This window comes from Symphalangus syndactylus, chromosome X, assembly GCF_028878055.3.
Source record: "Symphalangus syndactylus isolate Jambi chromosome X, NHGRI_mSymSyn1-v2.1_pri, whole genome shotgun sequence".
NCBI classification, from domain to species: domain Eukaryota; kingdom Metazoa; phylum Chordata; class Mammalia; order Primates; family Hylobatidae; genus Symphalangus; species Symphalangus syndactylus.
The window spans coordinates 109,659,555-109,671,921 of NC_072447.2; the positions used below are offsets into that span (position 1 = coordinate 109,659,555).

Sequence of the window (12,367 nt, forward strand, 5' to 3'; positions counted from 1 at the left end):
CCCACTTAGCTTTATAATCTATTGCAGGATCTGGCTAGCAGCCTGCAATGCAACGGGGCTCTCTCTTTGTTCCCAGGTGGATCAGCAGGTCGAGAAATAATAGACACACACAAGATAGTGAAAGCTGGGTCCAGGGGGGTCACTGCCTTCTGGTCCCACGGTGCCAACAATGCACTGGATATACCAGCATTTATTATTAAGTTTAGTGAGGGCGGGGGTAGGTTAGTGAGGGATTTAGTGTCATTTGATTATGAGGTGAGATGGTTACATGGGGATGAAGTAATTCTTTAACATAACATCTGTATGCAGAAGTACAGTATACAGAGAAAGGAATTTACAATATAGTGTGTGCATCAGTAATTTCTAACAGAGCCATAAAACAGAAACACAGTCTTTCCATAACCTATGATTAGCAAGATATTAATCAGCAGTAACAGTTGCAGCAAAAGCTGGTTACAAACAATCCATAGAAACAGGACGTGAAGCTAGACAACCGGTTAGACCAGAAATTCTCAGAAGGCAGTATGCCTTAACCCTAAAGAGGCCTAGAAGAGCCATGGCAAGATGAGGGTGTTTATAGCCCTATCTTATCCATATGGACAGGCGTCCCTCATGCATCCATTTATAGGCTCTCCACAAGGGTCGCATTCCATTCCCAGAGCTATGAACATCTGCTTTTCTGGGATAGGAATCTTGGTGATGTGAAACCTCCCTGACTGCACGTCCATTCATAGGCTCTCTGCAGGGGGAAGCACATCACGTGCTGTTGGCTCATTCTGGCAGTCCAACCTGGCATTGTCTTTACACAATCCTGCATGCAACTTTGTATTTAAAATAATCAGGAGCATTTCATCTTTTATTCTGTAGCAATAGCTTCAGGGGGTCTCCCTACATCTCCCCCTTTTCTCTGATTTAAATGAACCATAGCAATCATAGCTTGGTGCTGATCACAACTGGATTGAAGAATATTTTTTTCCAATTTTACATATGAACAATAAACCAATAGCACAAATTATACACAGAACAAAATTAACGATAGTGAATCCTCCCAAAGGTTTTACCCATTGAATGGGGTTGAGGTTAGATAACCCCTCAGAGATACCGTCTAAAACTTCAGCACCGGGTAAAGCAGTTAAGTGTGCTTGAGAGGCCTCAAAAATCTGTTGTTTTAGCTTGCTTATGTCTAAACTTAAATTATCTTCACTTCTTTGTAAATGGCATTTTACTGATTCCCAATTGTGAACAGACTCATTATATTGAAATAGAGTTATACAAAAATCAGAAGTATTCCAATCACATTGCATTTGTAATCTATGTTCTAAACTCATAATTCTATCTCCCATCCATATAACAGTTTGTCTTAGATCATTAATTTGATTGGCCAATTTTTGATCAATACCTGACTGAGAATTCCACATCCAAGTAGAATTTTTTTGCCATTTATCCACAAAATGAACAGTTTGAATAGATTGATGTAATGCAACTCCAGCAGTAGCAGCAGTCGCAGTAACAGCAATCAAGCCCATTATTACTGCAATTAATATAAAAATAAATCATTTACTCCTTTTAAGAATTTTCTGTAGAATATTATTAATAACATGGATAGAAGGGGAAGATTCCCAAGGCCTGTGTAAGGCTATGGGGAGCCAAATACCTTCTCTGTCCCCGACTATTAAAATACTATGATATTGATTAAAGGATGAGTCAATACAAGTATACAAGTAACAATTAACACAGGTAATTATGTTGGTTTTTGAACTAACATGCATCTTTCCTATTAATAACATATATGGTGGCTTAACACAACTTTTAAGTGGTATAGTTTTGTTGGACTCCATATAGATAGTATATATATTTTGGGATGGTACTCTTTTTTGTGAATGTGGGGTGGGGGGAATAGGTTGTATGAGCGGTGGTGGGGGGACATTAGCAACGAGGGGGTATAAGTCCTTATAATCTTTACTGTCCCATCTTTGAATTGACCTTTTGACAATTACCATAGTGATATTTTTGGCTGTATGGAAATAGTAGTGTAAATCAATCTCTTGTCTTAGTTTTCGAGGTGACAAAGTGGATTTACTTACAACACTTTCTCCAGCCCAAACTCTCATACCAGTCATACCTATGGTTAATCTCCATAATTCTGAATGTTCAGGTCCTAAGTGGGGAACAACGAGCCTTGGCTTTGGAGGGGCAACCCCTGCCCCTTTCCACTTAAGAGGAAAAAATGAGTTAAATCTACAATATAATAGGGGAGGGTTGTCACTACTTTTTTGATAAGTAATATCGTAGAGAAAATGTTGACAATCTCTGTGACCTTGAGAGCAATCATTAGTAATATGACCTTTGGGAGCCCAATCAACAATGGTGTAGTGAGAAGAATTAAATAACACAGTTCCTTCTGAACTAATGCAATCCTTCCATATTAATTTGTCAGCATTTGAAGACAAGTTGAGAGGACATGCAAGTCCTAAAGGCTTATATTGGGATGTGTGAATATAATCAGTGATTCCTGTTTTGATCTGCCTTAGAGGTTTTAATGAGAGCCCTGATACCAAGTGTCCTAAAGGAGAGACAGAGTGACCAGACGGTAGTGTGACTGCCCATGTTTGAATATCTAATAAGAGACATCCATTAGTGGGTACCAGGCACAAAGGTGGGTACCCAAAACCTAAAGTGATATCTGAAGGTTGGGCAGGACAACGATCATCTACAGAACCAGGCATCCAAATACTGTCATTAACATAGACCTCGAAAGGAGCATCCATCCATGTCATGGCTCGAGTAAGAGGAGGAAAAGGAATGTAGGCCCAATATGTATAGTTTTTAACAGTCTGTGGGGTGACAGAGGGTAGAAGGATCTCATTTTAAAATTATCTAACATTATTTTAATAGCAAGCTGCAGCTCACAATTAGTTGATCTCTTTGTGATCTTTACCAAGTTTTCAACAATATTTAAATAAAAATAAGATTACTTATTTTAGTGAATTATGTGGATTCCAAAATAAGTTAGAGTAAAAAGCAGGGTGGGTGTTTCTTAACCTTGTACATAAAAGCAATAAAAGATTTCCCACGTTGATTATTTCTCATTCAGTACGCTTTCTGGGATTCATTGGTTCAGGTTTTCTCCGTCTTCTGCACATGTGCTTAATGTCCCCAAAGGATGTGAAAGGGGTAAACATTTTATATTAATTATGTATAGAAAATCCTGGCTCGTCCCACCCACAATTTCACCTTGGTACCCCATAGCCAAATAGCTGAGACTTCATTTCTTAGAAGATAAACTCAAGCATCACATTGTCCTGATCTTGCTGCATTCTTCTCTTCTTTTTCCACCCAAAGCAATTTTTCTAATTAATTTTTAAATTTTGAGATGACCATTGTACAATCACATGCAGGTGTAATAAATAATTCAGAGAGATCCCATATACTCTTTACCCAGTTTTCCCCAGTGGTAAACTCTTCTAGAACTATAGCACAATCTGACAACCAAGATACTAACATTGATACAGTATCATAACACAGAACAGTTCTATCCTGACAGAAATCCTTCATGTTGCACTTTTATAGTAACACCCATTTCCCTCCCACCGCTATCCCCTATTTAACTCCTGGCAACCACTAAACTTCTCTCCATTTCTGTAATTATGTTATTTTGAGAATGTTGAATTTTTTTATTTTTCTAAAATTTTACAGTGCTACATTTTACATTTAAGTCCTCAGTCCATTTTGAATTATGTTTATTATATAATTTGTGAGACTTAGTTCACGGTTCATTATTTTTTGCCTGTGGATGTCCAGTTTTTCTAGCAACATTTGTTGAAAAGCCTGTCTTTCCTCCATTGAAGTACTTAAAGTACTTTTACATTTTTGTAAAAAATCAGCTGGGAATATTTGTGTGGCTCTATTTCTGGGTTTCCTGTATATATATATATATATATATCTTCACCAGACCACACAGTCTTGATGACTATAGCTATATAATAAATCTTGAAATCAAATGAATCAAATGGACTGATTTTTCCTACTTTTTTTTTGCAATATTGTTTTAGCTATTCTAAGTTCTTTGACTTTTCACATACATTTAGTGTAATCTTGTCTATATCTTTTTTTTTTTTTTTTTTTTTTTTTGAGACGGAGTCTCGCTCTGTTGCCCAGGTTGGAGTTCAGTGGCACGATCTCGGCTCACTGCAAGCTCCGCCTCCCGGGTTCATGCCATTCTCCTGCCTCAGCCTCTTGGTAGCTGGGACTACAGGAGCCCGCCACCACACCCAGCTAATTTTTTGTGTATTTTCAGTAGAGACAGGGTTTCACAGTGTTAGCCAGGATGGTCTCGATCTCCCGATCTCGTGGACCCCCACCTCAGCCTCCCAAAGTGTTGGGATTACAGGCGTAAGCCACCGCACCCTGCCAGTCTTGTCTATATCTAAAAAAAAATCTGACTGGAATGTTGATAGTAATGCATTAAACCTTTATAACAATTTGGGGTAAATTGACATCTGTACTATGATGAGTCATCCAATTCATGAACACACGGTGTCTCTCTATTTATTTAGATCCTTTATGATTCATTCATTCAGTGTTCCATATTTTTAACGTACAAGTCCAGCACATGTTTTGTTAGATTTACACCTAAGTACTTTATTTTTTCAATGATTGTAAATGACAGTATATATAAAATATTTTTTGGTGTGTGTCTATATATATATTATATATATATACCATACATATATATAATATATAATATTTATTATTTATTTATTTATTTTGAGAGAGAGTTTCGCTCTTTCACCCAGGCTGGAGTGCAATGGTTCGATCTCGGCTCACTGCAACCTCCGCCTCCCATGTTCAAGCGATTCTCCTGCCTCAGCCTCCCAAGTAGCTGGGGTTACAGGCACCCACCACCACGCCCTGCTAATTTTTGTATTTTTAGTAGAGATGGTGTTTCGCCATGTGGGCCAAGGTGGTCTCAAACTTCTGACCTCAGGTGATCCATCAGCCTTGGCCTCCCAAAGGGCTAGGATTAAAGGCATGAGCCACCACGCCTGGCTGGTTTTTATATTTTTAATTGGTGTCTATGAATTGATTGCTTAGTTTATAGAAATACAATTGATTCTTGTATGCTTGTATTATATCCTGAAACATTGCTAAACTCTCTTATTAGTTCTAGGAGTTGTTTTTTATTTTTTTGTAGATTCTCTAGGATTTTCAACATAGACGTTATGTCATCTGGAAATAGAGGCAGTTTTATTTTTTCTTTCCAATTTGCATGTCTTTTATTTTATTGTTTTGCTTTATTGCACTGGCTAGAACTTCTAGCACGGTATTGACTAAGAGCAGTGATTTTCAGCTGTTGATAAGGGGTCATTTGGCTCTGACTGCTTTCAAAAATTTGTCTTTGTGTTTAGTTTCTAGAAGTTTAAATATAATGTGTCTTGGTATGGATTTCTTTGTGTTTACCCTGTTAGAGGTGCACCCAACTTTTTAAATCTATAGGTTTATATTTATACCATATATGGGACATTTTTAGGCGTTAATTATTTGAGTGCCGACGTCATTTCCTTTTCTCCCCAGGACTCCAATGGCTTGAATGTGAAACCTTTTGTTATAGTCACACAGGTCCTAGACTATCTATTCATTTTTTTTTCTAGTCTATTTTCTCTCTACTGTCCAGAATGAGTAATTACTATTCTATTTTCAATTCAATGGTTTATTTCATCTTTCCCCTCCATTCTGTTTTTGAGCCCATCTATTATTGAGCTTTCTATTTCACTTATTGTACTTTTTAATTCTGGAATTTTCATTTCGTTCTTTATATTTCTAATTCTTTGCTGGGACTTTCTATTACTATGCTGAGGCTTCCTATTTTTAAACTTGATTCATGTATCTTCATAATTGTTTGCTGAAGTTTTTATTATGACTGTTTAAATAATTGCCACATAATTTTAACATCTCTATCATCTTGGTGTTGGTATCCATTATCTTTGTTCATTTTTTTGAGATTTTCCTATTTTTGGTATAACTACTAGCTTCCAATTTAAACCTAGACGTTTTGTACTATGTTGTTATTTAAATCTTCTATTTTAGCTTTCTCTAATACTGCTCCATCAGGGAAAATAGGGAAATTAGCTCATTGTTGCTAGGTGAAGGTAGAAGCCCGGGTTCCCCACTCAGCCTCCACTGACAGCCAAAGTGAGAGTCTCCTAACTACTACATAGGTGAGAGTTCCAGGTTCTTCCATGGTCTCCATTGATACCTTGGTGGAGGTGGCTTTATTATTACTTGGCAATTGTGAAAGGCCTCCTCCGACAGAACCCCTGTAGGGGGTAGAGGGATGTCTCATTACAGCTGAGTCGGGGTACAAGTCCAGACTTCTCACATGGTGTCTCACATAGATACTGCAAAGGGACGAGAGGAGTGTGATTCTCATTAACAACAAGCAGGGATTAAAGTCTTAGCTTTCTATTTGGCCATCTCTGATACCATCCCAATGGCGTGCTAGACAACTTGTTACAGCATCCTAAGAGTGAATGTCTAGGCTCTCCAGTTATCCTTTGCTGGCATGGGCAGGGGTGGTACCATATTTTTTTCTGTGATGTTTGGTTGGACTATAATAATTATTATCCAAAGGCTTTCTATCTTTCTAGGCTTCCCCTTTTTTAGTCTTTTAGATAGAAAGAGCAGGTCTTTGTTGGGCTTTTTATGTCTGCAACTGTTGCCATTTCTGGGTTTCTGGCTTGTTCAGTAACAACTCTGGTGTATATGAGACACAAAGAAGACCCAGGGACCTAACCACTGTGTCATTCCTTGTGTCCTGTAGTCCTTAGCCTGTCTGCCTTCTTCTCCCTGTTTTTCAGCATCATCTTATGTTTGCTTTATACATAATATCCAGACAGCTTAGTTGTACCTTGTGGGAAAAATAGGAGAAATTATAGCGACTCTATCTTCCCAGAAGCATAAGGCTTTATTTTTATTTTTAGTTTTAGTTCTGGGGTACATATGCAGTATGTGAAGGTTTGTAACATAGGTAAACATGTGCCATGATGGTTTGCTGGACCTATCAACCCATCATCTAGGTATTAAGTCCAGCATGCATTAGCTATTTTTCCTAATACTCTCCCTACCCCCACCCCACCTGCTGACAGGCCCCAGTGTGTTGTTCCCCTCCCTGTGTCCATGTGTTCTCATTGTTCTGCTACTACTTATAAATGAGAACACTTGGTGTTTGGTTTTCTGTTCCTGCATTAGTTTGCTGAGGATTATAGCTTCCAGCTTCATCCATCTCCCTGCAAAGGATATGATCTCATTCCTTTTTATGGCTGCATAGTATTCCATGGTATATATATATATATATATATATATATATATATATATACCATATTTTCTTTATCCAGTCTACCATTGATGGACATTTGGGTTGATTTCATGTCTTTGTTATTGTGAATAGTGCTGCAATGAACATACACATGCACATATCTTTGTAATAGAATCATTTATATTTCTTTGAGTATCTACCCAGTAATGGGATTGCTGGGTCAAATGGTATTTCTGGTTCTAGATCTTTGAGGAATTGCCACACCGTCTTCCACAATGGTTGAACTAATTTACATTCTCACCGACAGTGTAAAAGTGTTCCTCTTTCTCTGCAACCTCACCAGTATCTGTTGTTTCTTGACTTTTTAATAATGGCTGTTCCGACTGGTGTGAGATGGTATCTCATTGTGGTTTTGATTTGTATTTCTCTAATGATCAGTGATGTTGATCTTTTTTTCATATGTTTGTTGGCTGTATGAATGTCTTCTTTTGAAAAGTGTCTGTTCATGTTCTTTGCCTGGTTTTTAATGGGGTTGTTTGTTTTTACCTCATAAATTTGTTTGAGTTCCTTGTAGATTCTGGATATTAGACCTTTGTCAAATGGATAAATTGAAAAAATTTTCTCCCACTCTGTAGGTTGCCTGTTCATTCTAATGATAGTTTCTTTTTCTGTGCAGAGCTCATTAATTAGATCCCATTTATCAATTTTTGCTTTTATTGCAATCGCTTATGGTTATTTCATCATGACATCTTTGCCTATGCCTATGTCCTGAATGTTACTGCATAGATTTTCTTCTAGGGTTTTTATAGTTTTGGGTTTTACATTTAACCCTTTAAGCCATCTTGAGTTAATTTTTTAGTAAGGTATGAGGAAGGGGTCCAGTCTCAATTTTGAGCAAATGGATAGCCAGTTCTCCCAGCACCATTTATTAAATGAGGGATTATTTCCCCATTGCTTCTTTTGGTGAAATTTGTCAAAGATCAGATGGTTGTAGATGTGCAATCTTGTTTCTGAGTTCTCTTCTGTTCCATTGGTCTGTGTCTCTTTTTGCACCATTACCATGCTGTTTTGGTTATTGTAGCCTTATGGTATAGTTTAAAGTCTGGTAGCGTGATGCCTCCAGCATTCTTCTTGCTTAGGATTGTCATGGCTATATGGGCTCTTTTTGGTTCCATAAAAAAATTAAAATAGTTTTTTTCTAATTCTGTGAAGAATGTCAATGGTAGTTTAATGGGAATAGCATTGAATCTATAAATTACTTTGGGCAATATGGTCATTTTCATGATATTGGTTCTTCCTATCCATGAGCATGGAATATTTTTCATTTGTTTGTGTCCCCTCTGGTTTCCTTGAGCAGTGGTTTGTAGTTCTCCTTGAAAAGGAACTTCACTTCCCTTGTTAGCTGTATTCCTAGGTATTTTATTCTCTTTGTAGCAATTGTGAATGGGGGTTCATTCATGATTTGGCCCTCTGCTTGCCTGTTGTTGGTGTGTAGGAGTGCTTGTGACTTCTGCACATTGACTTTGTATCCTGAGACTTTGCTGAAGTTGCTTATCAGCTTAAGAAGCTTTGGGGCTGAGACGATGGGGTTTTCTAGATATAGGATCATGTCATCTGCAAACAAGGACATTTTGATTTCCTCCCTTCCTATTTGAATACCCTTTATTTATTTCTCCTGCCTGGTTGCCCTGGCCAGAATTTACAATACTATGTTGAATAGGAGTGGTGAGAAAGGGCATCTTTGTCTTGTACCGGTTTTCAAGAGGAATGCTTCCAGCTTTTGCCCATTCAATATGATATTGGCTGTGGGTTTGTCATAAATGGCTCTTATGATTTTGAAGTATGTTCCTTCAATACCTAGTTTACTGAGAGTTTTTGACATGAAAGGAAGTTGGATTTTATTGAAGGCCTTTTCTGCATCTGTTGAGATAATCATGTGGTTTTTGTCTTTAGATCTATTTATGTGATGAATTACGTTTATTGATTTGCATATGTTGAACAAGCCTTGCATCCTGGGAATGAAGCCAATTTGATCGCAGTGGATAAGTTTCATGAGGTGCTGCTGGATTCGGTTTGCCATTATTTTATTGAGAATTTTTGCATCAATGTTCATCAGGGATATTGGCCTGAAGTTTTCTTTTTTTGTTGTATCTCTGCCAGGTTTTGGTATCAGGGTGATGCTGGCCTCATAGATTGAGTTAGGGAGGAGTCCTTCCTTTTCAATTATTTGGAATAGTTTCAGAAGAAATGGTATCAGCTCCTCTTTGTATTTATGGTAGAATTCAGCTGTAAATCCAACTGGTCTTGGGCTTTCTTTTGTTGGTTAGCTATTTATGATCGCTTTAATTTTGGAACTTATTATTGGTCTATTGAGGGATTCAACCTATTCCTGGTTCAGTCTTGGGAGGGTGTATGTGTCCAGGAATTTATCCATTTTCTTTAGATTTTCTACTTTATTTGCATAGATCTGTTTATAGTATTATCTGATGGTTGTTTATATTTCTGTGGGTCAGTGGTGATATCCACTTTTTCATTTTTTATTGTGTCTGTTTGATTCTTCTCTCTTTTCTTCTTTATTAGTCTAGCTAAAAATATGGAACACTTCATGAATTTGTGTGACATCCTTGTGCAGGGGCCATGCTAATCTCCTCTGTTTTTGTACCAATTTTAGTATATGTGCTATCGAAGTGAGCACAGCATAAGCCTTCTAAAACAATTCTTAAAAATAAAAATTGTGTCCACCTGGGTACCTCTTCCACTGGTAGAAAGTAATGAGCTCATTTAAGATCACCAAAACATCACAGGCCAGACTAGAGCTCTTTCACAGTAGCTTCCATCTCATCGTAGTTTGATGCAGTCTGTTGGTAATGATAAATATTTTTCTAGACACAATTTCTCCTTGATTGGTTAGCTGGAAGGCAGGAGAGCTTTTCAGTCTCCCTAGGTGGACTGAGCTGATTATGAAGAGACCACAGAAAACTTACCTTTTCCTTGATGGCATCAGACTCAATAGAATCCACTTAGGGACTATACACAGGAAAGCAAGATGGGGCTAACTAAAGTAATGTAGGAAAAAGGTATTCTCTTGTACCTGATGTTCCCCCTTTGGCAAAAGGGAATCTCTGTCACTTGAACATCTATGTCTCTAAAGGAACCTGCTAAAGGTTACTGCTACAGATATTGGGAAATTGGTTTTACCATTAGATTTTGCTTGATACCACATTGCATGGGCTGCTTCCCAAGGCACAAAAGTGTTAGATAAATGTCTTCTTCAATAATTACATAGTAACAACTGAATGTGTACCTACATGACACCTTGTCAAAACTCAATAATAATTACATAGTATTTTCGTTTTCCTCGACTAGTGCTATTATATCAGAGAAACAGTTATACTAAATCATAATGCTTTAGTGATAACATATTTATTTACTAAATGATCAGGTGTGACATGAAATTTCTTCTTAAATTATATTTAACAAGATACACAGTAATTTCATTATTTTCTGCTGTTTGCTATGTGAAGTAAACCTCTAATTTTTTAAAGTTTCCAGTGTCTCTTGTGGTTGTTATTATTCTTGTTTTTGTTTATTACAAGTGTTTATTAACACTTGTGTCACATTTAAAAGACATGTTACTCTTTCATTGGATAATGTAAAGAATTTAGTATAGTTTTTCTTTCTGTTTCCAGCTCTGTGTGTTGAAGATATTTTAAAGTTGATAACTTAGATTACAAGGGAAAATTGTCATTGAACACTGCCAGATCAAAGAAAATGTCACTAGTTCTAACAGTTGCTGAGAAATTAACCCTCTTTGCATGAAATGTAAGCATTGGATCCCATAGGACAAGTAAAACTTCTTTAACTTGATGATTTTATTCAATAAGCATCTATATATACTGCACATTCTAAAGCTCACACTACTTTGCTCATTCTGTGTTATTTAAACTTCTGTAATTTCCTCTACTCCTAATCACCAGGCTCTATAGAACAAACAAAGAGAAATACTTGCATTAAATTGCAGACAACTTTAACAATCTGATTTTACAAAAGTCAGAAAGTATTTTTTTCTTGGTAATTCTTGTTTGAAATGAAGCAGTTCAATAACAGGCAAACAGCATTGTTGACACACTAATCCAAGCTCTCTCAATCTCAGTACTGTTGACATTTAGGATTTGAAAGATTTTTTTGGTGGAAAAAGGGGCTGTCCTCTGCTGTTTAGTAGTACACCACTGGCCTTTACCAGCTAAATGTCAGTAGCATTTCCCACCAGTTGTGACAACCCAAAATGGCTCCAGACATTACCAAATGTACCCTAGGGGGCCAAAATTGTCCCTAGTATGTATCCTCTAAAAAAAAGATTAAATGGAAGTTAAATAATGTTCTGATGGAGATTGCAGTGTAGTCAAATTCTACCACATATTGGCCTATTAACGAAGTGAAGCTATTCCAGAAGAACATTTCCTGAGAAGAAAGCTGTATCCCCTGCCCATTTGTAGTTAAGTGCCAATAGGGAGTTTATGTCACCTCCTGAAGCTCCAATTCTTTGCCTGATATCAAAAGTATGGTTACATTATCCTGTGCCTAGTAACTAAAACCAAGAGATGTTGACAAATGTATAGAGAATAGAGGTGAATAATAAAAAAAGAGAGAAAACACAAACAATACATAAATATTAGTCTGTAAGATTCAGTACTGACATAACATATGAGTAACACATGAGCAATAAACTTTTTTAAAAATCTTGTGAGTATATAGTAGGTGTTATATTATGGGGTACATGAGATGTTTTGATACAGGCATGCAATGCCTAATAATCAAATTATCAAAAATGGGGTATTCATCCCCTCGAGCATATTTCCTTTGTGTTACAGACAATCCAGTTATACTCATTTAGTTATTTTTAAATGTACAATAAATTATTTTTGTTTGTAATCACCCTGTTGTGTTATCAAATACTAGGCCTTATTTATTATTTCTAACTGCTTTTTGTATCCATTGACCATCCCCATCCCCCCCAACCCTCATTACCCTTCCTAGCCTCTGTAAACCACC

The 12,367-nt window shown here is 37.0% G+C and overlaps 1 protein-coding gene and 1 non-coding gene across 2 annotated transcripts in view; one reads left to right on the forward strand and one right to left on the reverse strand.

Moving 5' to 3' along the window:
- IL1RAPL2 (interleukin 1 receptor accessory protein like 2) overlaps nucleotides 1–12,367 on the forward strand; it is a 599,554-nt gene that overhangs the window by 498,947 nt on the left and 88,240 nt on the right. The window lies entirely within an intron of this gene.
- On the reverse strand, nucleotides 9,903–10,010 carry LOC129476510 (U6 spliceosomal RNA). Its single transcript, XR_008654951.1, has one exon. It is a non-coding gene; the product is annotated as a U6 spliceosomal RNA (small nuclear RNA).